Source organism: Papaver somniferum, chromosome 6 (assembly GCF_003573695.1).
Source record: "Papaver somniferum cultivar HN1 chromosome 6, ASM357369v1, whole genome shotgun sequence".
Lineage (NCBI taxonomy): Eukaryota > Viridiplantae > Streptophyta > Magnoliopsida > Ranunculales > Papaveraceae > Papaver > Papaver somniferum.
In genome coordinates, this window is record NC_039363.1 from 131,342,695 (window position 1) to 131,370,357 (window position 27,663).

The 27,663-nt window shown below is 40.5% G+C and overlaps 1 pseudogene; it reads right to left on the reverse strand.

Moving 5' to 3' along the window:
* Nucleotides 1-4,829: 4,829 nt before the first annotated feature.
* Nucleotides 4,830-4,929, reverse strand: LOC113292138 (annotated as a pseudogene).
* Nucleotides 4,930-27,663: the final 22,734 nt, after the last annotated feature.

A 27,663-nucleotide genomic window follows, 5' to 3' on the forward strand; every position in this document is an offset into this window, starting at 1 on the left:
GTTAAATTATTGAAATTATTATTTTTAGCACCCAAAAACCCCTTGATGGGACAATGTATTTTATTATTGTGACTACTCGTTTTCCCGTAGTCTACGTAATATATACAGCTCGGAGGATCTGATGCTAAATAGTATCGATACCTCTGTTGAACTGACAATGCTAAGTAATAAAAGATGTGTAAGATCAAAATAATAACGAAGAACACACATATAATGTAAAAGCTTCTAAGTTATCATGAGACACAAGAGATTACGTGGTTCGACATTTGTCTACATCCACGGGGTAACGAGTGATTGTTTTATATTAAGTTGTGGTGGTTACAAAGATCTTAAATGCTTCCCAAAGTAATAGAGAGAACTCAAGTTGAAGTAATACTTAAGTTCTAAACATTAAAGAGGTATAAGCTTAAGACTAGGTCTTCTCTCCTAGATATTGAATGCCTTTAGTTTGTTGGTGAGGCTTGGTATTTATAGCCCCTTCTGCTCCAGGCATATCTTTGCTGCATCTGGGTCCATCGTCTGCTGATATACCTTTCGTACCAATGGTATACCTTTCGTCCATCGTCTGCTGATATACCTTTCGTATTCAGCCACCTCAGATGGCCCACGTTCCTTCGGGAACTACCCAACCTTAGTACAGGTTGTATGTTCTCACCGCCAGCTTCTGCCAATCGGGTTCTGCCACGCCTTCTCTCTCCACGTTCCTTGGTTCATGCGTGTAGATAAGATATTAGTGCATTTAATGCTGATTAGATGCGTCATCTACCTCTGTCCCTTCGCCATCTTCCTCTTTGTAGACTAGGCTTTTACTCTTCTCATCTCAACCATCTAGGTCTTCTTTCTTGGGACGAGATAAAGTAGATCTGCAGAGGTATCCTTTGCTACTCAGGATTCTCTGTTTAGCGAAGGATGCACAGTTGAATTTGTATGCGGCCACTAAGATCGTGACACGTGCTCCACAGAATATTGGTATTCACGGTATGCCCCTTTTCTTTCATATTCCACCATTTGGTAGATGTGGAAGAAAAACTTCTGTTACGCCGCCATTTCTGCACGTACCGATTGGGTGGTCCCTACATGTCCTTTCATGCAATAACTTCCCCTTGAATTTCGGGACATCCAAATTTTTGGATTCTCCAGCCGCCTATAAGAAGGGAACAAAGAGAAGGAATTTTTATTAATTCCCTTTCTTCTTCTTCTTCGAACTGTCGCTCTCCATCTCTTTCATTGAGATTCTTTTCTGCTGCTAACTGCTCCCTCTTCCTTTTGATTCTTCGCGTGCTTTGACTCCACAGTTGATCGTACAAGTAAGTGATACTTGTCTTTTAGTTTTGATCTTCTTCATGCTTGGCCCTGTTGTCTCCTTTTTTGACTAGGGGATTTGATGTTGATGTTATACTTGCATGTGAGAATTTTTGTTCTTTTTTACTTGCTCGTACTGTATGGGAACTTGGGTTTTGTTCCATTTTGATCTTTGATGATGATTTCACCATGATCTTTCCTTGCCTGCAATCTTTATTTTCGTCATGTATGATGTTCATTTTCGCCTTATGATGTGTTCAAACTGTTTTCTTTGGTTGGTTTAGTAAACCCATACCCAAAGTGTGCCAGTTTTTTCCCTTTTTCTTCTTTGGGAATGAACTGTGATTTTCTTCTGCCATTGTTGATGAAGATGTTCTTCCTGTTGGTGTTAGGCATTATGATGCTCCCGAAGAAGCCTACGCGTAAAGTGATAGACACATTTTTGTATCCGATTTGTCTCGATTCTATATATTGTTAGGGATCATTTTTGTACTTATTATGGTGTTTTATTTATTTGTAGGTATTTTTGGCCAATAAACATTTTTGGAAAAAATTGGCTCGAAGAGTTGTCGGAAAGCACCCGGAGGACATTTGCTATTCAGACTCTTACTTTGGATAAGGGGTAACCTAATTACTAAGGGGCATCCCATTTCCAGGCAGTTTCTAATCGCACCCCTATTCTGGATAAGGGGCAACCATCTTCAACATTTCAAAAATCAGGTTTTTGGCGGGAAAATAGTGCAGTGAAGAACAGTTTTGGCAATCGTGATTTGGAGGAGTTTGAGGTCGATTAAACCTCTGATTTTCATAGGATAGACTCCTTATGGGTCTAGGAATATGATATGGGTGTTTAAATCGATTAGACTGCGCTCAATCGACGGATTTTTCTCACAACAGAAAATATGGAAAGTCACGTGTGTGACCTGTTTTAGGGAATTTTAGAGAGATTAAAGCGCTGTAAACCTTCCCAAAGATTTGTATCCATCTAAGGAAGAGTTTAGAATAAAAAGTAAAGCTCAGAAACGCGTAGAAATTCTAAAACAAGAAATTGCCGCAACTTGGCCGTGAAGAGAAAGAAAGAGATTTTGGAAGATTTGGGAGAGATTTAATCGGTACTTTTGATATAAATAGATGTCTTGGGTCATATAGAAGAGGTTTCGAGAGTTTGGGAACCTAAGGAGAGTCAGAGAAGAAGAAATCAAAGTTTTACCAAACTCTGTTTCTGCTGCTGCTGCTGCTGAAGAAGAAGAACGCGAAGAACATTAAGCTGTGCAGGGCAGTCGTATTGTAGGGTCTTAAATTCAGCGTCAAAGCAACAGTTTTTCTGTAACAGTTCCATTGTAACAGCTGTTTTGCAACACCAATACACTGTTGCAAACAGTCTGTGTTATTACTTTTCACTCTTTTAATCATCTTTTGAGCAACAAACACATATTTTGAAATCATGATTAATATGAGGAGCTAAACCCCATTGCTGAGGCGATAGAGGAAGCTATTTTTCCAACAAAAAGTGATATATTCTATTTTATCTTTTTATTTGCAATAATTATATGATTATTTGCCTTGAACTATTATTGAATATGATTTTTATTTGAGTGATTGTGATCTATTTTGATGGAGTATGCTTAGTTTTAAGACTTTTGATGCTTCATACTTGGTATTTATAATTATTATTTTGAAAATCTACTTGTTGCAATATTTTAGAATCAAATTAAACAAGAAAATTGCATAAATATAAGTATTGGTTTAATCACTTTGAACTTGGAAAATAGTGGAATCTTAGCCTCAGTGTTTCTTTTAGTATTGATATCATCTTTGATTGAGTTTGCTATAATTTTTAGTGAGTTTTCTATTTTAATATTAGAATTTAAGTCTAATTAATATCCTTCACAAGTCTGAGAATCGAACCACTTTTACCACTATCTACAAATCACATCAATTTTTGGCGCCGCCGACTTGTTTTTAGGGTTTTAGATTTATTTTTCTTTATTTTATTTATTATTTTTGTCCTTTTTTATGTTTTTGGGTATTTATCTTGTGTCTACAGGTTTTGGATCATAAAGAAAATTGAGCCAAGGAGTTTGGTGATTTCATAAAGACTTGGAGCTAAAGATTAAAGCAAAAAGAACAGAAAAGAAGACAATTTTATTTTAGGGTTTGTTTATTTTATTTAAAAAAAAAACTGTATTAGGGTTTATTATTTTTGTAATTTTTCTTTATTTTTTTGGACTTTTGGACTTTGGGACATTATTTTTTTTTACCCTACGGAAGGGTACTTTAAATATAAACTGTTTGCAGAGAAGGAGGACAATTACGATATTGTCTCTGCACCTTGGGTTCGTACACTAGACATCGGAGTCAGTGGCCCGAGTCGACTACAACCGATTCATCCCCCGTCTGGAACGGGAGGTAAGATTCTAAACACTCGCGAATCCCCTGTCAGCGAGTTACTGGACTCCTTCGTATGCATATATGTTGAGGACTGAATACGACATTTATTTTTCTAGTAAAGGGCAAGGCCTGGCCATACAAGATAAGGGTTCGGATTTCATCACCGTTCTCTTCTTGCCCGCTTTAGGAACACGTAACCTACGCGAACCTAAGCCTAAAATTTTGACTAGAACGAGACCGATAGGGTAACGAGCTTAACAGGAAAGTCATTCGAAAAATATTGGTTACTCTTTTAAGCATACTTCGAAGTTCTTGACGGTTTCTGTAAGTTGAATGCGTGACTGCGCCGCCTTGTAATACCGGTGAGGCCTTGGGTATCAAAGCTCCACCGAGCTTCCCTCGCCTCTATTCAACTTACGTTAACTCGGATTGATTCCAGAGGGGTTTGCTTAAATTGTAACGAATTCCCGTTCGAAGGATTAGAAGCTGGTCTAGAAACAATCTAAGTGGAGCCATCATGCTTTTTGTTTGCTAGAAATCAATAGGTTTGATTTGGTTGAGTCGGCCTTGATCTGTGTTTGCTTACCCTTCCAATTTAGAAAATTCTATTGTATGCCTGAACGTAAAAGAGACGCACTAGGTAGATTTGTTAAAGAGAAACCTAGTAGTTCGAAGCGTCTCGATTACCTTAATCTAGAAAGTCCGGCTTTTGAAGAGTCTGTTTTTGAACGTTCTTTGACTGAGGAGAGATGTTGCTCCGATAGCGCCAGAAATGGCAACTTTGAAAGCTTTGTTGAATCCAACTAGGACTACCCGTCCTTCGTGTATTAAGTTAGCTGAAACGGAGGCACCCTATGAACTGAAACCTGGGACCTTACAGATGCTCCCAATCTTTTTAGGGAAAGAAAATGAAAACCCTTATTACCATGTTAGGGATTTTGAGGAAATTTGTAGTACTCTAAGAATTAGAGGCTTAGATGATGATGCTTTGAAACTTAGGTTATTCCCATTTTCCCTGAAAGATAAGGCCAAGTCGTGGCTGTATAGTTTGGACTCCGAGTCAATTGAGACATATGAACAACTTACATCTGCCTTTTTCAATAAGTTTTTCCCTAGGCACAAAACATCGTCTATTAGGACGCAAATATGCACATTTTCACAACAAGAGGGAGAATCTTTATATAGGTATTTGGAAAGGTTCAATGATTTATTATCCCAGTGTCCTCATCATGGTTTAGAAAAGGTTAGGCTAGTTCAGATCCTTTATGAGGGTTTAGATTATTCCACAACGACCATGGTTGAGTCTCTATGCACTGGTGGATTTGAAAACCAAACTGTTGATGCGGCGATGGAATTTTTTAATGAAATCGCCGAAAAAACCCAGCAATGGGAAAATAGTAGGGCACCCCAGAAAACAATTCTTTTAAGTAGAGGAAACGTTAATAGGGTAGAAGGAGGCTATGAATCAGATGCCAAAATTGCTGCTATAGCAAAAAGGTTAGAAGCCTTAGAAGTGGGCCAGACTAGTGGTAGAGTGGAGCCTTTTTGGGAAGGCCAGAATATTGAAGAGCAGGCCAATGCTCTTTATAATAACACTAGATTTGATAACCGTCAAAAGATTGACCCATATTCAGAAACCTATAATCCTGGTTGGAGAAACCATCCGAACCTTTCGTGGTCTAAGGGCCAAAGTCAAGGTCAGTTTAGTAATTCTAATGCTCCCCCAGGTTTTGGCTATACTAAGAATCCTTCAGGACTAGCTCAGTTTCAGAATCAGTCAGATAAGAAAATCCTAAGTTTAGAGGAATCTCTCGCCTTGTTAACTCAGCAAACTGCAAAATTCCAGTTATCCGTAGAACAGAGTCTACAAGCTAGTAACAGGATAGGACAAGAAAATAGTCAGGCTATTTCCGAGTTAAAAACCCAGGTTGGTCTGATAAGTGATTCTTTGAGAGAAAAAGGTAAGTTTCCTAGTCAAACACAACCCAACCCTAGAGGAGTTCATGAATTAGGTGCAAAACCATCGAATCAATTGAATGTTGTTAGAACCCTTAGAAGTGGTAGAGTTGTAGACAATAAGGTAACCATGCCCGATAGTGAACATACTGTAGTTCACCCCTCAGGATCTCACCTCTCAGGACCAGTAGCTGAAGAGACTGATAAAGTTTCTGATGATGTGAATTCGGTTCCTGAAAGGTCTGATTTTAGGCCTAGAGCCCCATTTCCTCAGCTATTAGTACCAACAAAGAAGGAATCGAACTTTAATGACATAGTGGAGGTTTTTAAGCAAGTTACCATAAACCTTCCCTTATTAGATGCAATTAGGCAAATTCCTGCTTATGCCAAGTTCCTTAAGGATATGTGTACGCGAAAGCGAAAACTTAGCGTCCATAAGAAAGCCTTTTTAGCTAGTCACGTAAGTTCAATCATTCAGAACACCACAACTCCAAAGTACAAAGACCCAGGTTCTCCTACCATTGCTTGCACAATAGGTAACTTCCGGGTAGAAAAAGCTTTACTTGACTTAGGAGCCAGTGTGAACTTACTGCCATTCCATGTATACTTACAGCTAGGACTTGGTGAAATGAAACCTACTCAGATGACACTGCAGTTAGCTGATAGGTCTGTTAAAATCCCTCGAGGTGTTATCGAGGATGTTCTTATTGAGGTCGACAAGTTTATTTATCCAGTGGATTTCGTGGTCCTAGATACCCAACCTGTCCCTGACCCAGAGAACCAGATACCTGTGATTTTAGGTCGCCCATTTTTAGCTACGTCTAATGCGATCATTAACTGTCGAAATGGTGATGAGTTTATCTTTTGGTAATATGACTATGGAGATGAACATTTTTAATGTCAGTAAGCAACCTCATGAGCTAGATGACACATGTGTTGAGGAGGTGAACATGATAGAAGCCTTAGTTCAGGAGTCATTACCAAACATCTTGTCTGAAGACCCATTAGAAAGTTGTCTATCCCATTTTGGTTTAGATTTTGACGACGATAGCACTATTGAACAGGTGAATGCTCTATTAGATTCTACCCCTGTGTTAGACACTGATAGATGGAAAGCTAGGTTCGAACCGTTACCAGTTTCTGAGACTACCCTAATTCCTTCTTTAGAAGAGCCCCCAAAGTTGGACCTTAAACCACTACCCGATACTCTAAAGTATGTGTTTTTAGGCCCATCTGAGACTTTACCTGTGATTGTAGCTTCCAATTTGGATAGTGATCAGGAAAGTAGGCTAGTAAATGTACTTCAAGACAATAAGGAAGCTTTAGGGTGGACTATAGCAACATTAAGGGTATAAGTCCTGTGTGTATGCATCAGATTCATTTAGAGGAAGACTCCAAACCTTCTAGGGAGATGCAACGTCGACTGAACCCTAACATGAAAGAGGTAGTTCGAAAAGAGGTGCTTAAGTTGTTAGATGCGGGTATTATTTACCCAATTTCAGACAGTAAGTGGGTCAGCCCTGTTCAGGTTGTCCCCAAGAAATCAGGTATCACTGTAGTCCAGAATGATAATATGAATTAATCCCAACCCGAGTGACCACGGGATGGCGTGTGTGTATTGACTATAGGAAATTGAACAAGGTCACAAGGAAGGATCACTTTCCCCTTCCTTTTATCGACCAAATGCTAGAGCGATTAGCTGGACATAGTCACTATTGCTTCTTAGATGGCTACTCCGGTTATAATCAGATCGTTATTGCCCCAGAAGACCAAGAGAAAACCACTTTTACCTGTCCCTTTGGTACCTTTGCGTATAGACGCATGCCTTTCGGGCTATGTAATGCCCCTGCAACTTTTCAGCGTTGTATGATGAGCATATTTTCTGATATGGTAGAACGGTTCTTAGAGGTCTTTATGGATGATTTTTCAGTGTTTGGTTCATCTTTCGATGAGTGCTTGCATCATTTGACATTAGTGTTGACTAGGTGTAAGGAAAAAAATTTAGTGCTTAATTGGGAAAAATGCCATTTCATGGTTAAATCAGGAATTGTATTAGGGCACATCGTCTCTTCAAAGGGTATAGAGGTAGACAAAGCCAAAGTTGACCTTATTAAGACTTTACAGGTCCCAAAAACCGTAAAAGATATTAGGTCATTCCTAGGGCATGCAGGTTTTTACCGTCGATTCATTAAGGATTTTAGCTTGATTTCTAGACCTCTTTGCAATTTGCTTGCAAAAGATGTTAAGTTGTCTTTGATGATGCTTGTTTAGAGGCTTTTGAGAGCTTAAAACTTTATTCACTACTGCCCCGATAGTCCAGGCACCTAACTGGAACCTACCCTTTGAGATTATGTGTGATTCTTCAAATTATGCTATAGGCGTCATTTTAGGACAACGAGAAAACAAATTACTTCATGTGATTTATTATGCTAGCAAAACTCTGAATGATGCCCAAATGAACTACACAACTACCGAGAAGAAACTTTTAGCCATCGTGTTTAACTTGGATAAGTTTAGGTCCTACCTATTAGGTTCTAAGATCATAATCTATACAGATCATGCTGCTTTGAAATACCTTTTATCTAAGAAGGATACCAAACCTAGATTGATTAGATGGATCCTATTGTTACAGGAATTTCCCCAGACATTAGATAAAAAAAGGGTGCAGAAAATGTAGTAGCAGACCACTTGTCTAGGCAAGTTGTTAGTTCTCCTAGTGATTCCCTTCCTATAAGGGATAGCTTTCCTGATGAACAATTGTTCTATGTTTCCCAGTCACCTTGGTATGCAAATATAGTGAATTATCTTGTTACTGGTCGAACCCCTCAACATTGGGGTAAGCAAGATCGTTCTAGGTTTTTAGCCGAGGTTAAGCATTTCTTTTGGGACGATCCTTATCTGTTTAAGTATTGTCCGGACCAGATTATTAGGAGATGTGTATCTGAGAGTGACTAGTCTAGTATTATCTCCTTTTGTCATGAACATGCATGTGGGGTCATTTTAGTGCTAAGAAGACTGCTGCTAAGATTTTGCAGTGTGGATTTTACTGGCCTTCGTTGTTTAAAGATTCCCATAGTCATTGTGTTTCTTTTGAGCGTTGCCGGAAGTTAGGTACCATTTCCCGTAGAAATATGATGCCTATGAACCCTATTTTAGTGATTGGGGTCTTTGATGTGTGGGGCATTGATTTTATGGGTCCATTTCCCATTTCGTTTGGTTATCTTTACATACTTGTCGCTGTAGACTATGTATCTAAGTGGGTTGAGGCGGTTCCGTGTAAAACGAATGACCACAGGGTCGTAGTCCATTTTTTGAAAGAGAATATACTTACACGTTTTGGTACGCCGCGAGATATAATTAGTGATGGAGGTTCACACTTTTGTAATAGACCGTTTTCTCTTTTAATGAAACAATACGGTATTACCCATAAAGTAGCAACCCCATATCACCCTCAGACTAGTGGTCAGGTAGAGGTTTCCAATAGGAATTAAACGTATTCTAGAGAAAACAGTTAATCCAAATAGGACAGACTGGTCGTCGAGGCTTACTGATGCGTTATGGGCTTACCGTACTGCGTTTAAGACACCCATTGGAACGTCACCTTATCGTTTAGTGTTTGGAAAGGCATGTCACCTGCCTGTTGAGTTAGAGCATCGAGCCTATTGGGCTATTAAGAACTTAAATTTTTCACTTGACAAGGCATGAGCTCAAAGGAATATCCAGCTCAATGAGTTGGACGAGATTCGTAGAGATGCATACGATAGTGCTAAGGAGTATAAGAACAAAATGAAACTTGTGCATGATAGGAATATTTTAAGAAAGTCATTTTCTCCAGGTCAAAAAGTTCTTCTGTATGACACTCGTTTGCATCTATTCCCCGGGAAGTTGCGCTCTCGGTGGACCGGTTCTTTTGTGGTCCGTACTGTTTTTCCTCATGGCGCTGTTGAGATTGAGACACCATATGGTAGTAGTTCTTCGAAGGTTAACGGTCAGCGATTGAAGCCCTTTTTAGAGCCTTTTCCTACAGGTGATGTTGAGGAGGTCCCTCTGGAGGACCCTGTTTACCTCGATTGACCATCGAGGCGATTTTGTATGTTGTATAATATTTTTGTAGGTTTTTGGTTACACTTCACCCAGGTACTATCTTTCCGACTTCTCTCTTTACTATTTCCTCATGTTACTTATATTTTTGGTACTGTTCTTTGATTAGAAACATTGAGGACAATGTTAGATTTAAGTTTGGGGGTGGGGTAGAACTTTTTGTTACCTTTTCGTTGCAATAAATAAACTCTAGAGCCTAGAAATTTATCCCTATTAAGGATGGCACTAACCAATCTATAGTGGATGGATGCATTTTGGTTGTAGGAGTTGAGGAACCAATCTGACTAGATGGCAACATCTAAAGAGTCTATCCATAAAAGCACAAAGCTCTGGTGTTAGAAATAGCATGATAGTTTCACCATATCTCGTTGAGTCCTTTTCACTTCTGTTTTTATTTTGTTTTGTTTTTAAACTATGTTTCTCTAAGTGATTAGGTGGGGATCACGATTCAAGTTGTTACCAGTGCTAGGGTGAATTAGAGTGATTGAGATTAAAAAAAAAAAAAAAAAAAAAAGACCAGACCGTCAGAATAAATTCAATAAAGTCGACCACTGGAACCCTTGTATATGCCAGTTGTGTTGACCTAGAGTTAGGATTATCGACCACTGGTACCCTTGTATATGCCAGTATGTTGATATTAGTCAGACCGGTATCTCAGTCCATTAGGATAGGTTCATTTTGGCGGAGGCCTTCAGACAGATATGAGAAACACCGTTCACCTAGTAAACATCAAAACCATATATGTTTTTCTATATCCATCTTCTTGATCTATCCATGTGATTAGTTTTGACTCCGAATATTGATGTCCATAGTGCGACTATCTGAGTAGAGCTCTGTCACTTCATATGAATTTTAGTATGCTTGAGTGCAAACTCGTGTACAACAATTGGAATTTCGCATCAGGGTACTTCCTCCTGTAGTCAATAAGTATGCCAACCAAGGAGATTCTTTAGTGCCTTCCAAGTTTATGTGTAGATAGCTAGGGTCAGGAGTATAAAGGTTTTGTGGGTATACCTCTGATAAGCCCTCCGGAGACAACACTCCGCCACTAAAGACACCTAGGGGTTTAAAGGCTTATTGCATACGCTAAATGTAATCGATGATGCCTGCGACAGTGAGTTAGGATTTTATTTCTATTTTATTTTTGCTCGAGGACTAGCAAATAATAGGTTTGGGGGTATTTGATAAACACATTTTTGTGTCCGATTTGTCTCAATTCTATATATTGTTAGGGCTCATTTTTGTACTTATTACGGTGTTTTATTTATTTGTAGGTATTTTTGGCCAATAAACATTTTTGGAAAAAATTGGCTCGAAAAGTTGTCGGAAAGCACCCGGAGGACATTTGCTATTCGGACTCTCACTTTGGATAAGGGGTAACCTAATTACTAAGGGGCATCCCATTTCCAGGCAGTTGCTAATCGAACCCCTACTCTAGATAAGGGGCAACCATCTTCAACATTTCAAAAATCAGGTTTTTGGCGGGAAAATAGTGCAGTGAAGAACAGTTTTGGCAATCGTTATTTGGAGGAGTTTGAGGTCGATTAAACCTCTGATTTTCATAGGATAGACTCCTTATGGGTCTAGGAATCTGATATGGGTGTTTAAATCGATTAGACTGGGCTCAATCGACGGATTTTTCTCACAACAGAAAATATGGAAAGTCACGTGTGTGACCTGTTTTAGGGAATTTTAGAGAGATTAAAGCGCTGTAAACCTTCCCAAAGATTTGTATCTATCTAAGGAAGAGTTTAGAATAAAAAGGAAAGCTCAGAAATGCGTAGAAATTCTAAAACAAGAAATTGCCGCAACTTGGCCGTGAAAAGAAGGAAAGAGATTTTGGAAGATTTGGGAGAGATTTAATCGGTATTTTTGATATAAATAGATGTCTTGGGTCATATAGAAGAGGTGTCGAGAGTTTGGGAACCTAAGGAGAGTCAGAGAAGAAGAAATCAGAGCTTTACCAAACTATGTTTCTGCTGCTACTGAAGAACGCGAAGAACATTGACGCACAGTAAACAGTCGCAGAACAGTGTCGTTGTTTAACATCTGAAGAACATTAAGCTATGCAGGGCAGTCGTATTCTAGGGTCTTAAAATCAGCGACAAAGCAACAGTTTTTCTGTAACAGTTTCATTGTAACAGCTGTTTTGCAACACCAATACACTGTTGCAAACAGTCTGTGTTATTACTTTTCACTCTTTTAATCATCTTTTGAGCAACAAACACATATTTTGAGATCATGATTAATATGAGGAGCTAAACCCCATCGTTGAGGCGATAGAGGAAGCTATTTTTCCAACAAAAAGTGGTATATTCTATTTTATCTTTTTATTTGGAATAATTATATGATTATTTTCCTTGAACTATTATTGAATATGATTTTTATATGAGTGATTGTGATCTATTTTGATGGAGTATACTTAGTTTTAAGACTTTTGATGCTTCATACTTGGTATTTACAATTATTACTTTTGAAAATCTACTTGTTGCAATATTTTAGAATCAAATTAAATAAGAAAAATGCATAAATATAAGTATTGGTTTAATCACTTTGAACTTGGAAAATAGTGGAATCTTAGCCTCAGTGTTTCTTTTAGTATTGATATCATCTTTGATTGAGTTTGCTATAATTTTTAGTGAGTTTTCTATTTTAATATTAGAATTTAAGTCTAATTAATATCCTTCACAAGTCTGAGAATCGAACCACTTTTACCACTATCTACAAATCACATCATAAAGGTCCGAAGATATCTCCGTCGACGGATCCTCCTCCGTGAATGGATCATCCTGATGTTACGCCATCCCCTCCTCCTGGGGACTCTGAGGTGCCTGCTGGTACTGAGGTGGCTACGGTCCCTGAGGAGGTCGTGGATTTTAATGTTGAAGGATTTGTTATCGAGGATATTCCACCTCCTCCTCCTCATTATGAGCTGCAAAGGCTGACGCTTCGTGATGAAGATAGTTATTCCCATCTGACTTTGGATGAGATTGCTAAGTCTTTTCGTCTTCACAAGTTTGAGATTTCTTTTGTCAATGGACCTGATGTTCTCACCTAGTATCTTATTCGAGATTTTCCTTACGATGAGAATAATCTTCTGATTAGTGTTGGCTAATTGGCCGCAGGTATGCTCCTCCCTTTGTTTAGTAGAAAGGATCCTTTCTATTATGACGTATTTTCTACCAGGGATGATCCGACAAATAAGACTCAGGTCCGAGGAGTTATCCAGTATACTGGTAATTACTGGCGTGCCCTTAGTGAGAGTTGGTATCGTAGCAAGGGAAAGACTACTTTGAAGTCCTATGACCCCTTTGCTTAAGGGAGGTCTACAGGAGGATTATACCCCTGCCAACTTCAATGCTACATATGCCGATGCTATTCTGAAAAGCAACCTTCTTCCTTGGAGTATTGGCCCTCGTCGCATTCATGTTACTGCTAGGAAGATTAGGGAGGGTAACAGCCTTCGCTTGCTGGAGGAGATCGATAAGACTGGTTTGACTATCATCCCTTATTCTTCTAGGCTGACTTTTGTCGAAGTCTGACCGCATCCGTCTTGATCATGATGATCGATGGGCTCGTACTCCTCTTCGTGTAGTTGGTCCTTGGGCCTATGGTTTCACCACTGCAGATCCCTCTGTTCCTCGTTCAACTTGTTCTTTGCCCGAGAAGTATGATGGGTATCGTCCTTGGATTTTTAATCCTGTTGCTTCTCATGAGGTACCTTTGCTTTTGATATCTTCGTCTGCTTTGATATCTTTGTCTGCTTAGGTGTCTTTGGCTGTTTTCTGATGGTTTTCTTTTGCAGTATGCCTCTACTTCTTCTGCTGGGACTGCTCCAGGATCTGCATGTAACTCTGTAGCTACAAGGTCTATGAAGAGAAAAGCTTTGGTTGAAACGCCTGCGGAGGTAAGGATCATTATCATACCTTTGTGCTTGTGATTTCCTTAGTGCCTTGCCCCTGATTCTTAGCTGACGCGTGTGTTTCTTTATAGTCTTCCCATAGGAAGGGTAAATTGAAGACTGTTATTGATCTTGATGCTTTGGATGAGGATTCTAAGGTTGCTGGCGAAGTACCAGGTGATGAGGACATGGAGGATATCGAGGATATTGACCTCAACCCTCACTTGGATGATATTGAGTAGGATTTTGCCAAAGATAACCCTAGTCCTGTCTGAACTGCCTCAGTTGAGGGCGAGAACCTTCTTGTTGGTACTGGTGCTCAGTTGGTCAAGCCTGTTAGCGTTCAAGCCCCTGCTCCTACACTTTCTTTGAAGACGCCTTCGTTTTCTGCCCCTAGCAAAGCTTTTCCCGCTATTTCTTCCACTGCTGGGGCTGCTGTTGTGGCTTCTAAGAGTATCCCCTCGTCTCCTTCTACCTCCTTTCAATCGAGTGGTTCATTTTCCAAGGTTGTTACCCCTACGGTGAAGGCTGGTAGCTCAGATTCTCAGCCGAAGAAGAAGGTTGTGATTTCACTAGCTAGCTTCTCCTTCAACGCTGCTCCTGCTTCACTAGGGAGTACTGAGTTTGTCTCTACTACCCATGTTAGCAAAGCTATTGTACCCCCACCTTCGTCACCAGACTAGACCTTACTAGGTAATCTTCCTTCTGCCGGTGACATGGATTTGGGCGGTTCTCAAGCTCTTCTATCTGTTCCTAGCTCATCCACCATGTCGTCTCTTCGTCTTGGTGAGGGTTCAGCCGTCGTGCCCCATGTTCGTGCTCAAACGAACGAGGGAGTTTTCGCTGAATCTAGCCAAGGTAAGCTGTCGGAGAGCTTGAGCTTAGGCAGTTCTGATGATGTTATTCTTGAAGCCATTCTGCGGGACTCCAAGGGTCCTTTTTCCATTGGAGTTGATCATCATCATCTTGGTAGTTATTTAGAGATATCTTTACAGCTGGATGTGCTATCTTCCCAGTATCGTGCAGCTAAAGACTCGTTCTTTGACCCTGGTTGTCTTCGCTCCAGTCAGAGCTTTGGTGAGATCCGAAGGGGTAGCATCCAAGAGATGGAGGCTTTCATGGATACCTACGCCGATTTTCTCCCTCGTCTTTCAACATTCTCAGTAAGTGATTCTCATCTTATTTCTTTTCTTCTTAATTTGATCCCCTGACCGCTCTTACATTCCTTCCTTCGCAGCTTTGCAAGCAGATCGATGTTGGCTACACCTTATTCAAGGTTTATAGAGCTAAGTGTACTCATTTGAGTGCCCTGTTGGAATGTGCTCGTCAAGAATATGCGCTTGCTATTGCACAACAGCCTTCGTCAAGTGATGCTGCTTTTGTTGCTATGATATCTTCGTTGGAGGATGATCTGAGGAAGACTCAGAGGTCTCTGGAAGCTTGTTTATTGGCTCTCGAGAGAGCTAATAATTCTACCAAGGTTGCTGAGGATGGTCGCAAAGATTCTGATACTGCCTTAGCCGATGAGTCCTCTAAAGCCATAGGTTTGTTTCTTCTTCTCCTTATTTTTTTCTTTATTTTCGGTTGCATAGTCCTAAGACAACCTTCGTCTGCCATCCGTTGTCTCTAGTGAACTTACATATCTCTAAGATCATGTGGCCAAGTTAACCTCCAACGTTTGGTATTATCAAAAGAAGTATGATAGGCTGATGAACGTAACTTTCCATAATGAGGCCCAACTTTCCCTTGAGTCTTCCCATAATGCAGACTTAGTGAAGCAGATGGCTTTGCTTCGTAAGGAGTGTGACGAAGCCCTTAGATGGAAGGAGAGTCTCATTTTAAAGAAAAAGTAGGATATTGCCTTAGTCGAGAAACGTCTCTCAGCCCAAGAAATTATTCTCAAGAAGTATCATGCCGATTTTGAAGATGCTTGTGCTTCCTTAGCTAAGGTTACTTCGGAGCGTAATGTCTTAACTTCTGAGGTCTGTTCTCTTAAGAAAAAACTTGTCGATGCCAACTCCGTGCCTTCTTCCACGTCTCATGCATCCTTAGTAAAAAGGTTTGAAGAGTTAGAGAGTGTGTACCAAGCTTTATTATTTGAGAATGCTTCGCTCCGGATAGATGTTGATGATCTCCGGACGGAAAGGGATACCCTTGTGGAAGATCTTGACGCGGCTGAGATGGATCTTGCTGAGGCTCAACATAGTTTAGAAGAATCCCTTAGCCATGCCGGAGGTAGCTTAGGATAATTATTTTTTTCCGTAGCATCCTTTGTGTCTTTAACTGCTTTTTCTTGTTGCCGATACCCTTCGTATCCGCAGGTCTCCAGGAGCAGTTGGTGGGTGCCAATGCCAAGATTAGACGCCTGGTCAGATATATGCGTTGGAAATATCTCGCCAGTTTGATGCTGCTGCTAAGTTTAAAGCTGAGGCACTTTAGCAAGCTAATGGTCAGCTTAGTGCTTAGATCAGGGAGCTCCGTCAGAAGTCGGCTTCGGATTTAGAGGTTCAACCTTCTGAGATGAAGGCGCAACTCGAGCGTTCTGCCATTGACTACATTAATGATGATTTTAAGGAGGCTGAGCTTCAAGCTGAGGGAGTTGTCTTCCCTCGTCTTCCTTATCCATGAGCTTTTCATGTTTTATTTTCCTTCCAAATGAACTTCTTTTTTGTATTATGCCCTCAGCTGAGGGGCCTTTGCTGTCTTGAAACAACTCTTTGTCACGGTCTGAACCTTCGTCATCTGCAACTTTTGAGACATATTAGTCGTATTTTGGTAACACTATTATGGCACCTTTATTATTATTATTATATGAGCATATGTAGACGTATTGTGTCTAATTGTTTGCACATTCGAGTCATCACAAGGTGCTAAGGTATGTTTAACCTTTGGTGGAACATTCATCATCCTACCCAAGTATCCTTTGGACATAAGGTACCGTGGTGACGAGGGCTCCTACGTGGGTAATAATTTTCCTATAACCCTACGCGTTCAGCACGATGGCTCCTACATGGGTAATAATTTTCCTTTTAGTGGGATTCATTTTCCCTTAGGATCTGAGATTGACATATGCTCAGTTATGTCGTGCCTTGCCTCATCGTCAATTCTGACGGATGGTGTCTATTCTAACCCAGTTTGTATTTAATCAACATGTACTTTTTCTTAGCAGAAAGTTTCTTTCATTGATTAGTTAGGTTTATAATACCTTTGATCAGGGATAGAACATGGTGGGCCATCGCCCCTTCCCTTCTTCTTCTGAGTAATAACCATTCTCTTACAAGTAATACTTCTTTAGGTACATTGCATTCCAAGGGTGTTGCAATACTTCTTCTTTGAGGTTCCTTAAGTAGTATGAACCCTTCCCGGCAATATCGTGTATGATGTAGGATCCGTCCCATGTCGGAGCTAATTTTCCCCACTCTTTCTTCCTTTGATATGGTGGTATTTGACGTAGTACGTATTCTTCGACCACAAAGTTTCTAGGAATTACCCGTTTGTTGTATTCACGAGCCAACTTTCGTTGGTAGTTCACCATCCTTTGCAAAGACACTTCCCGCCTTTCTTCAAGGTCATCAAGCTTTTCTAGCATAAGATCCGTTGTTAGGTTCATTTCCCATGCCTCTATCTTCGTTGTTGGCAGTATTATCTTTGTTGGGATGAGTGCTTCGGCTCCGTAGGTTAATAAGAACGAAGTTTCTCCCGTGGCCGTATTTCTCGTAGTACGGTAGGCCAATAGGACATTGTGCAGCTGCTCGCACCATCTTTTCTTGTATGCCCCCCCCCATCTTCTTTTTTAAGTTCATTGCTATCGTCTTGTTAGTGGCCTCCGCTTGTCCATTGCTCTTAGGATATATTGGAGTAGACTTTTTTTTCTCTGAATGTTGAAAGCGTTAAATAGCATGTCTATGGCGGCTGGTATCCCGAACTGTTTTCCATTGTCAGAGACTATGGCGGCTGGTATCCCGAACCTGCAGATGATTTGCTCAAACAAGAATTTAAAGACATCCGTGTCCCTAATTCTTGCCAAAGCCCTTGCTTCCACCCATTTGGTGAAATAATCCATAGATACTATAAGGTATATTCTTTTCGATGTCCCCTCTATCAAGGGTCCAACAATGTCAAATCCCCATTTGGCGAATGGCCATGGGATGATGACCGAGTTAAGCTCCGTCGTTGGTGCTTTAATCTTCCTGGCAAAGCGTCGGCATCTTTCGCAACGCCTCGCTACGTTCTTTGCATCTTCGTCCATGCTTAGCCAATAATATCCTTGCATTTTGGATTTGATTGCCAAATACCTTATTCCACTATGATTGCCAGCTTCTCTGCTGTGTATATCATGCAGTATTCTTCTACCTTCGGTTTGTGAGAGGCACCACATCAAAGGTCCAAGAAATAACCTTCTATACAGTATTCCATCTTGTAGGTTGTACATTGCTTCCTTTGATTCTAGTTTTCGAGCTTCTTTGACATCTGCGGGTAGGGTACCTTTGTCAAGGTATTGGTGAATTGGAATTCTCCAATCGTCCTCCGCTTCGTCTTCGTTGCTTCCGTCTGACATGAATTGATCTTTGTTAGACTCGTTGGCTTCGTTATCTGGTTCTTCCATTCATTCATCTTCTTTTTCTTTATCTTCTTCCCTCATGGCCCTGGTCTAGACGGCCAAGGTTTCCTCAACTGCTGAGGTTAGTCCTTCTATTGAAGGTTCATAAATTCTCCCAGTTTGGACAGAGTTAGTGTTTCTTTCTCTCAGCATTGATGATATAAATGCTAAGGCATCTGCGTGTCTGTTGTCTTTTCGGCAGATGTCTGAATGTGACCTTGTTGATCTTTGAAGCATGCTCCTGTGCTAGCTTTAGGTACGAAGATAGTATTGGATTCAGAGTTTGGTATTTGAGCTCTATTTGTCTAATGACCAATTGTGAATCACTAGTCAAACGAACATCTGATAAGCCCAGCTCTTGTGCTAAGCGTAGGCCGTGTATGACTGCCTCATATTCCGTGATGTTGTTAGTGTATTGTTCGAATTCTAACCTGAATGCATAGATGAGTCGGTCTCCGGTAGGGGTTGTTATTACAATCCCTATACCTGCACCTTCTCCGTTAGAGGAGCCATCTACGAATATTTCCCATCTTCGTGAATTTTGCGGTTCCAAAAGGTCTTCTGGTTCCGGCTTGTCTTCCTCTATTCCTGGGATGTCGTCTACCTCTGCTTCGTCATTTAGAGGTAGGTCTGCTAAGAAGTCTGCTACGATTTGTGACTTCTCCGCTTTCCTGGTTTCGAAGATTATGTGAAACTGTTTGATCATGGCATTCCATTTTTCCACTCTTCCAATTTTCTCCGTGCTGTCGAGGATTTGACTTATCTGAGCCTTTGTGAAAACTAGGATGGTGGGTGCATCGAAATATATCCTTAGATTTTGTGTTGCCACTACTAAGGCATATATGAGTTGTTCCACCTTGGTGTAATTACGCTCCGCTGAACTGAGTGTCTTGCTGATGTAGTATACGGGCTTTTCTCCTTGCCCTTGGTATCGTACCAATACTGCGCTCACAGTGTAGCTTGTTGCTGCTAGGTATAGGGTGAGTATTTCACCTGGCTCCGGTTTCTGCAGGATGGGTAATGATGCCAAGTACTCTTTGATCTTGTGAAAAGCTTGTTCGCATTCTTCGGTCCATGTAAACCTGCTTCCTTTCCTTAGCGTATCAAAAAATGCTTTGCATTTATCTGACGACCTTGATATGAATCTTCCGATGGAAGCTAAAATTCCATTTAGCTTTTGTACTCCTTTTAGAGTCTGTGGATATGGCATCTCCATTATTTCTCTGACCCTTTCGTGGTCTACTTCGATTCCTCGTTTGGTCACCAAGTAACCCAAGAATTTTCCTGAGGTAACTCCGAACGTGCATTTATCCGGGTTCACCTTCATGTGGAAGTTCACATGGCTTAAAATATCTCCCTTAGGTCTGAGATATGGTTTTTTTGCTTCTTTGCTCTTGACGAGCATGTCGTCTACGTAGACCTCCAGTATTTTGCCTATCCATGGCTTGAAGATTTTGTCTACTAATCGTCGGTATGTTTCCCCCGCGTTCTTTAGTCCAAAAGGAATCCTTGTATAGAAATACATGCCTCGTGGGGTAAAGAACGCAGTATGCTCCTGATCTTCTTCCGCAAGGGCTATTTGGTTGTATCTGAGTATCCATCCATCTAAGATAGCATTTGGTGGCCTTCAGTTGCGTTGACCAGCTGGTCAATATTTAGCAGTGGGTAGCTATCTTTGGGGCACGCTTTGTTGAGATTACTAAAGTCGATGCAAATGCGTATGCCTCCGTTCTTCTTAGGAACAATGGCCATGTTGGATATCCACGTGGGATATTTGACTTCTCGTATGAATCCAGCTATAAGTAGCTTTTGCAACTCTTTTTCTACCCCTTCGTGGTAGATGTCCGCCACCTTACGTATGCGTTGCTTAAACGGTGGTATTTCCGGTCTGAGCCGAAGGTAGTGTGAGACCAAATTCGGATCAATTCCTGGCATGTCTTCCATTGGCCATGCAAAGACTTATGCGCACTCTTTTAGTAACCTTTGTAGTTGCACCTCCTCTTCCTCTTCAATTAAAGTTCCGATGTTGAGCATCTTCGGTTATGCATCCGTTCCGATGTTGATTTTCTTCGTTGGTTCCACCAGTGAGTAGATTTGTTGCTGAGGTCGTTGAGGAGTGCTTTTATGTAATTGTAATTTGGCGGAGACATATGCTCCTGGAGTGGCGAAGGTATTTGTCTCCGGTGCTGAGATAGCTTTGGGTACTAAGCAGGCTCCGTCCTGTACTTCCTTGGTGTTTTCCTTGCGTTTTTTTCCTTCGTGTTGTTGAGCAGCAGTTCTTTCTTCGTTGAGTATGATTTCCGCTAGATTGCATTGCCTTGCGTCTTGTTGGTCGCCTTTGATTTCCATTTCACCCATATGTAGGAAAGTGTAGGTATTGGTGATATGTCTAAGTTGTTCCTCGCAATCTATGGACCCATAGACTGCCCATGATTACATTGTAGAGATAAGGTGCTTCCACCACACAGAAGCGTGTGTTGGTTACTAAGGGTCCTACATGTACCTGCAAGACAATTTCCCCCTTTGGTCTAGAGACTGCTCCATTAAAACCATATATTGTGCAAGTGGAAGAATCCATTTGCTCTGCTGTCAAACCCATGCGTAGGTAGGGTTCGTAAAATAACACATTTAACGAACTGCCCCCATCCACGAGGACCTTCGTAACATTCCATCCGTGTATTGGAAGAACGATCACTAGTGGATCGTTGTGCATTTCAACCTCATGGTTGATGTCCTTTGTTGAGAATGTTAATGACGTGGCCATCCATTCCTCCCAAGTGCTAGTAGGTGGTCCACTTAGCTTGAAAACCTCATGGGATTCTATCTTCTTTCTGTTTCGAGCTAACTCGAGGATGTCTTCGAGCATTTCTTCTTGACCTCAGCTGGAGAAAGTGATCATGTTGATGTATTTGCCGTCCTGAGGTAGTTCCTCCCTTTTCTTTGGGGTTTCCTATGTCTCCGCTGGCTGTAACTGTACGTACTCCATGAATTTGCCTTCGTCGATGAATCTTTGGATCACATTTCGTAGGTGGTAGCATGTATCAGTGGTATGGCCGTAATATTGGTGGTACGCACAATACTCCTTGGCCTCCTTCATTTTTTCTGGCTGCTTTCCCCTAGTATTAGGGTAAGGAAAGCCTGGCTTTGCTCCCTCCTTGCTTAGGATGTGAGAGAAAGTTTTATTTAGCTTCATGTAGATTTTATACATAAATTCTTCTCTTCCTTTGCCTCTTTTTCCATCTCCATGTTTGGATCGTTTGTCTCGAGAGCTAGTTCTGCCCCGACTTCATTTTATCGCTTAGGTACCTCCGGAATTGGCTCCAGAGAGTTAGTTCGCTGCGGAGTTGTTGTCGTCTTTGCTTGTGCCCTGGGGTTGTCCTTTTGGATTTCTTCGAGTATGATGTAACGATCTTGGACAACCCTGATCTCTCCTTCGAAATAGAGGGCTCTGTTGTGAAGCTCCACGAAGATGGATGAGGTTCTATCAAGTCCGTACTTATAGCAATTAATACTAATTTATGGATTGACTTTCCCAATTGCTTGGCATGTCTTTTGCCACCTGTTTGTATATTGCATCAACATTTCCCGGGGTCCATAGCTAAAGCAAATAGCCTATCTAACCCTTCCTTTGTTGATTTGTTGTACATGTATCCAAGAACACCGTATAAAATTGCTCAAAGGAGTCAATTGAGTTTGCTGGTAAGTTGTCATACCAGGCTAGTGCTTATCCCGTTAAGCTTGCTGGGAAGTACCTACAAAGTACCACCTCATTTCTTTCCCAATGGGCAAGGACACGAGTGTAATACCGTAGGTGAGCTGCAAGATCTGAGGTACCGTTGTATTCTTGGAACGTAGGTACTGGGCATTTCGGAGGGATGGATTCCCTTAAAATGCGAAAAGATAGTGGGGACGTGGTTGCCTCTTGTAGCACTTGTTCTAGTCTTGCGCCTGCATGGCCAGTTTTTAGGACTTGGATCTCCCTCTGCATTTTCTCCATTTGCTCCATGACCATGTTCACATTGTGAAATCTTTAGAAAATGCCTCGTCGTAGTAGGACTGAGAGGGTTTGTATGTTGAATCCGTTTTGTCTGGATCGTGGTGCGCTCTCCTGTCTCCCTTAGGTTGATTCGTCTCTGGTGGGTTGAGATCCACCCTTCGTCGTCCTGAGATAGCTCCGTTATCACGCCTCTATTGCGGAGGGTGAGTTTGGGAACCTTCTATTTTATGTCCAGCATGCCTTTGAGGTTCTGGTTCTCTTGGTCCATCTCGTGCATTGCATCTTCGTTTTCCTTGTTACGGAGTAACAAAGCTTCTATTTGTGCCGCCATTTGGTTTTCGTTGTGGGCTCCTCCTCCCTGAGGAGTGCTGTCGGATGGATCTTCAGAGTTTTCCACTCCTTTGTCTACAATTGGCGCGTCTGTATCTATCTGAATTGGGGTTAGACTTCCCAACCCTCGTCCTGTAGGAGCTAAAGTTTTGGGTAGCCTTGCGTTGGCCGCAGGTGGCTTTGTAGTGGTAGCATGCTCCGATAACAGCATGTCGTAGATTGGTTGAGCTCCCGATGTCTTCCCCATCCCTTCAGCAGGAATAGGTGATTTGTTAGCTATTGTTCTTCTTGCTATTTCGCTTTGTCTGTCCTCCGCTGATAGGCACATTTTTGTGTCCGATTTGTCTCGATTCTATATATTGTTAGGGCTCATTTTTGTACTTATTATGGTGTTTTATTTATTTGTAGATATTTTTTGCCAATAAACATTTTTGGAAAAAAATTGGCTCGAAAAGTTGGTAAAATCACCCCGGAAGACACCTATTGTGCGGACTCTCAGTTTGGATAAGGGGCACTCAATTGATAAGGGGCACCTCACAGCTACTTGCACCCCATACCTGCTATTTACACACCGTGGCTAATGGCACCCTATTCTGGTTAGGGGGATTCCCATCTTCATCACAGTTTTGGCGGGAAAACACGTCTTCCACCTGCGAACTTCTGCATAACTTCCTGGGTCGATTTTGACGACATTTTATCAGGTTTTATTTGTTGATATGGGTTGGTTGGGCCTGGTCTGGTCAAACAGGGATGGTATAGTATTTAGATACGCAGAAAAACAAGTTTCCAGGCATATCTAGGCGAATCAGGCCATCAGGGAAAGTGAAAGTATATCAGGTTTATTTTGTTGGCTTGGTAAATTACGTGAAACTTGGGAGAGTGTATTAACGGCTGGGATTATATTCTGCTATTTGGGAAGAGTTTGGATGAGAAAGGAAGTTGCGTGAAAGAAAACAGAGGTGGAGAATATCACGGGTTATTCGGCGTGTCTTAGGAAGTTATCTGGTGGATTTGGAGAATATCTTCCCTTGGAGATTTAATTCTATCATTAAGAGAGTCGATACCAACTCAGTTGACGCATAAAAAAAGAATAAAAAGGGAAGAAAACTCTGAAACTTGTTGTGGAGATAAACCAAGATTTTGGGGGAGATTCAATCGAGCTGTGGCCTATAAAAGGAGAGGGGATAAGTCATATAAGAGGTACGAATCCTTTCAGAGAAGTTTAGAACACCACAGAGATCCAGAGATCGATTTGCAATAAAATACCTTATTCTGCTGCTGCTGGTGAAGAGGAAGAACACGAAGAACATTGACACACAAGCAACTGTCACAGCAAACTATCGTTGTTTCACAACAGTACCTATGTGTCGTTCATCACAGATGTTGCATCAGGTCTTTAACTACTATTTCTCCCTGTAACAGTGATTCTGCAACACCAGCAAACTGTTGCGAATCGTCTGTATTATCACTTTTCATCTTTTTAATCATCTTTTGAGCGATAAACAATTATTTTGAGATCATGATTAATATGAGGAGTTAAACCCCATTGCTGATGCGATAGAGGAAGATATTTTTCCAACAAAAAGCGGTACAATCTATTTTATTTAACTTATTGCAATTATTATTATAATTATTTGCCTTGAACTATTATTGAATATGATTTTTATTTGAGTGATTGTGATCTATTTTGATGGAGTATGCTTAGTTTATAAACTTTTGATGCTTCATACTTGGTATTTACAATTATTACTTTTGAAAATCTATTAGTTGCAATATTTTAGAATCAAATTAAACGAGAAAATTGCATGAATATAAATATTTGGACCAAATCACTTTGAACTTGGAAAATAGTGGAATTTTAGCCTCAGTGTTCTTTTAATATTGATACCAACTTTGTCGGTGTTTGTTACAATTATTAGCGAGTTTTCTATTTAGTTTTGAATTTAAGTCTAAAGTTATCTTTCACAAGTTCGAGAATCGAATCACTTTTTACCACTATCTACAAATCACATCATCCGCTTCATTCCTTTGATTTGCTTGAGACGGCTTTTGGGATCTCCATCTGGTGATTGCTGGTCGTGAGCTTGTTGGTACATCATTTGGTTTCTGCATACCTTCAGCTTTTGTCATCCTGCGGTCACAGAAAAAGCGAAGAAATCTGCTACTTGGGTACCTTCGTTAAAAGTATCAATTAATGCTCTGACACAGAAGACGGCTAAGCAGCTTTTTCAAAAAAATGACTAAAATAATGTCTTTGACAGACGGGTATTAAATGTTTATGACACCCTTGGAAAAGACAACCTTAAACGTTGAAAACCAATGAGAAAGCGTGTCAGCTCTTGCAAAAAACAAGGCTATTAAATGCGTTAGAAGATCTTTTTTCCTTAAAATTTCACTGAGATTCCTCTGTCAGTCAAAGGTTCTCAGATCTGAAATATGCTCTGTTAAAAAAGGCTGTTATAGTATAAAACAAAGATTTTGGCGCTTTGCGAGTACGCTTTTGAAAAGTTTTATATAGATCTGTAACAGGGTACTTTTTTCGAGCCTATGAACTCAAAAAACATACACAAACAATGGATGAACAAATCACTAGAGAATGAGATTCATCGCTTTGGAACACAGATCCCTTCGTTTCAGAAGATGCATAAGTTAAAGGTAAAACTGTGTCTAAACTCAAGCTCGTGAGCAAAACACGGTGGGCGCCAAACTGTGACTACTCGTTTTCCCGTAGTCTACGTAATGTATAGAGCTCTGAGGATCTGATGCTAAATAGTATCGATACCTCTGTTGAACTGACAATGCTAAGTAATAAAAGATGTGCACGATCACAATAATAACGAAGAACACAAATATCATGTAAAAGCTTCTAAGTTATCATGAGACACAAGAGATTGCGTGGTTCGACATTTGTCTACATCCACGAGGTAATGAGTGATTGTTTTGTATTAAGTTGTGGTGGTTACAAAGATCTTAAATGCTTCCCAAAGTAATTGAGAGAACTCAAGTTGAAGTAAATACTTAAGTTCTAAACATTAAAGAGGTTTAAGCTTAAGACTAGATCTTCTCTCCTAGATATTGAATGCCTTTAGTTTGTTAGTGAGGCTTGGTATTTATTTCCTCTTCTGCTCCAGGTATATCTTTGCTGCCTCTGGGTCTATCGTCTGCTGATATATATTTCGTACCAATGGTACCTTCGTCCACCGCGTACCTTCTCCAGTAGTATTCCGCCACCTCAGATGGCCCACGTTCCTTCGGGAACTACCCAACCTTAGTACAGGTTGTACGTTCGTTCACCGCCAGCTTCTGCCAATCGGGTTCTGCCACGCCTTCTCTCTCCACGTGCCTTGGTTCATGCGTGTAGATAAGAGATTTGTGCATTTAATGCTGATTAGATGCGTCATCTACCTCTGTCCCTTCGCCAGCTTCCTCTTTGTAGACTAGGCTTTTACTCTTCTCATCTCAACCGTCTAGGTCTTCTTTCTTGGGACGAGATAAAGTAGATCTGCGAGGTATCCTTTGCGACAATTATTTTAGAAAAATTATTAATTTAAAGAAGTTATAGTGTAGGTATTCTTTCATAGTTTTAATAGGTTTTTATGGTGGTTCATAGTTTGCCACTTTGGTGAAATTACTTTATTAACCCAGTTCAACTTAAAACATACAACCAAAATATAAGATTGTATCCGTAATTCAACTTGCAACAGAGGTAATTGAATACAAACTTTATTTTCATTAGGTTTTAACGAGGAAGTACAAAATTGACCTTGTGTTATGTAACAACCTATAATTCATTTGATGATTGTTTAAGTAAATTCATAATCACAAGTGGTTACAAATCTTACAATTGTCGACTGTTTATACCTAGGATGAGATAGAGATGTTGGTTGTAATATCTGTCTTTCAAAATATTGTCCATCCGTCGGTCCTTAAACTAGGCATTAGCTAGTAATAATATATTTTTTAGTTTCGGTGATGTTTAAATAAAAAGAGTAAGATTAATAAAAAATTATTAATACTTGTAAAAATGAAATATAGGTGAAGTCAAAAAGATAAAGCCTAAAACGTTGAAGGTAGTGCAGAGATTGTTTCAAGGGTTTAATGGTGAAGAAGAAAGAAGGTTACAGAGAATACTAAAGGAATTTATGAAGTCGACTTCTAATCCTCCTTATAAAAGGGAGGAGTTTTGAGAAAGAAGGGGAATGGACAATTTTAAGTCATAAACCGAAGGTAAGTAAGGGACATGGCAGTCATTTTATGGCGTGGAGGAAATTGTAGAGAAGATGAAGGGTATATTCCCATTGTATCCTTGGTACATGCAGAAAGAAAGGCGCAAGAATATAATGGTAAAATGTGTATAGACACGTGGAAGCATTTGAGAAAACGAGCTACTAAAGTAAGATATAAGCGAAGTATGAAGTCCAACACGATAACCAAGATATCTACCCATCCATCCAGAAGTAAGACACGTGAAAGTAACAAAGAAAAGGTCGAGCTTAAAGGGGAGACTAGGCATTTAATCCCACTGATAAGCACCCGTGAAGTGATCAGAAGATCAAAACAAGGTGGGCCCCGAAAATGTGAAGACTTGCGACAGAACCTATATTTCGTGCTGGGACACGAAAGATATCGGGAGCTACAAGAAGAATTTCGGGAACAACGGACTAGAGAGTTCGTTCTGCACCTCTCGCCTAGAACAAAACAACTTGGATGTATGCGTTTAAATCTGTGACTTAATTTTGTAAGCACTTTCATCTATACTATAAGGCTAAGCTACGAAGAAGGTGGTGTTCTTCAAGTATAAGAGAGAGAAGAAATTAGATTGAGATTGTTCTTGAGATCCATAGCTTAGCCTTAATTACTGTAACTCGCACTTCTAATGTGGCGCATGCTCGAAGATGCGTTATTGGCTTACATTGCTTATTAAAGTGAACATTAACTAGGGCTAATAATGCACCACGGTGGTGCATTATGTGAGTTACATTGTCCTAGAGTCAATATCGCGCCACTATGACACAGTGCATAGGCAACATTGGCCTAGGGACAATGCTGCACTATCATGGTGCGCCGCGCCATTTGGGTATCCGA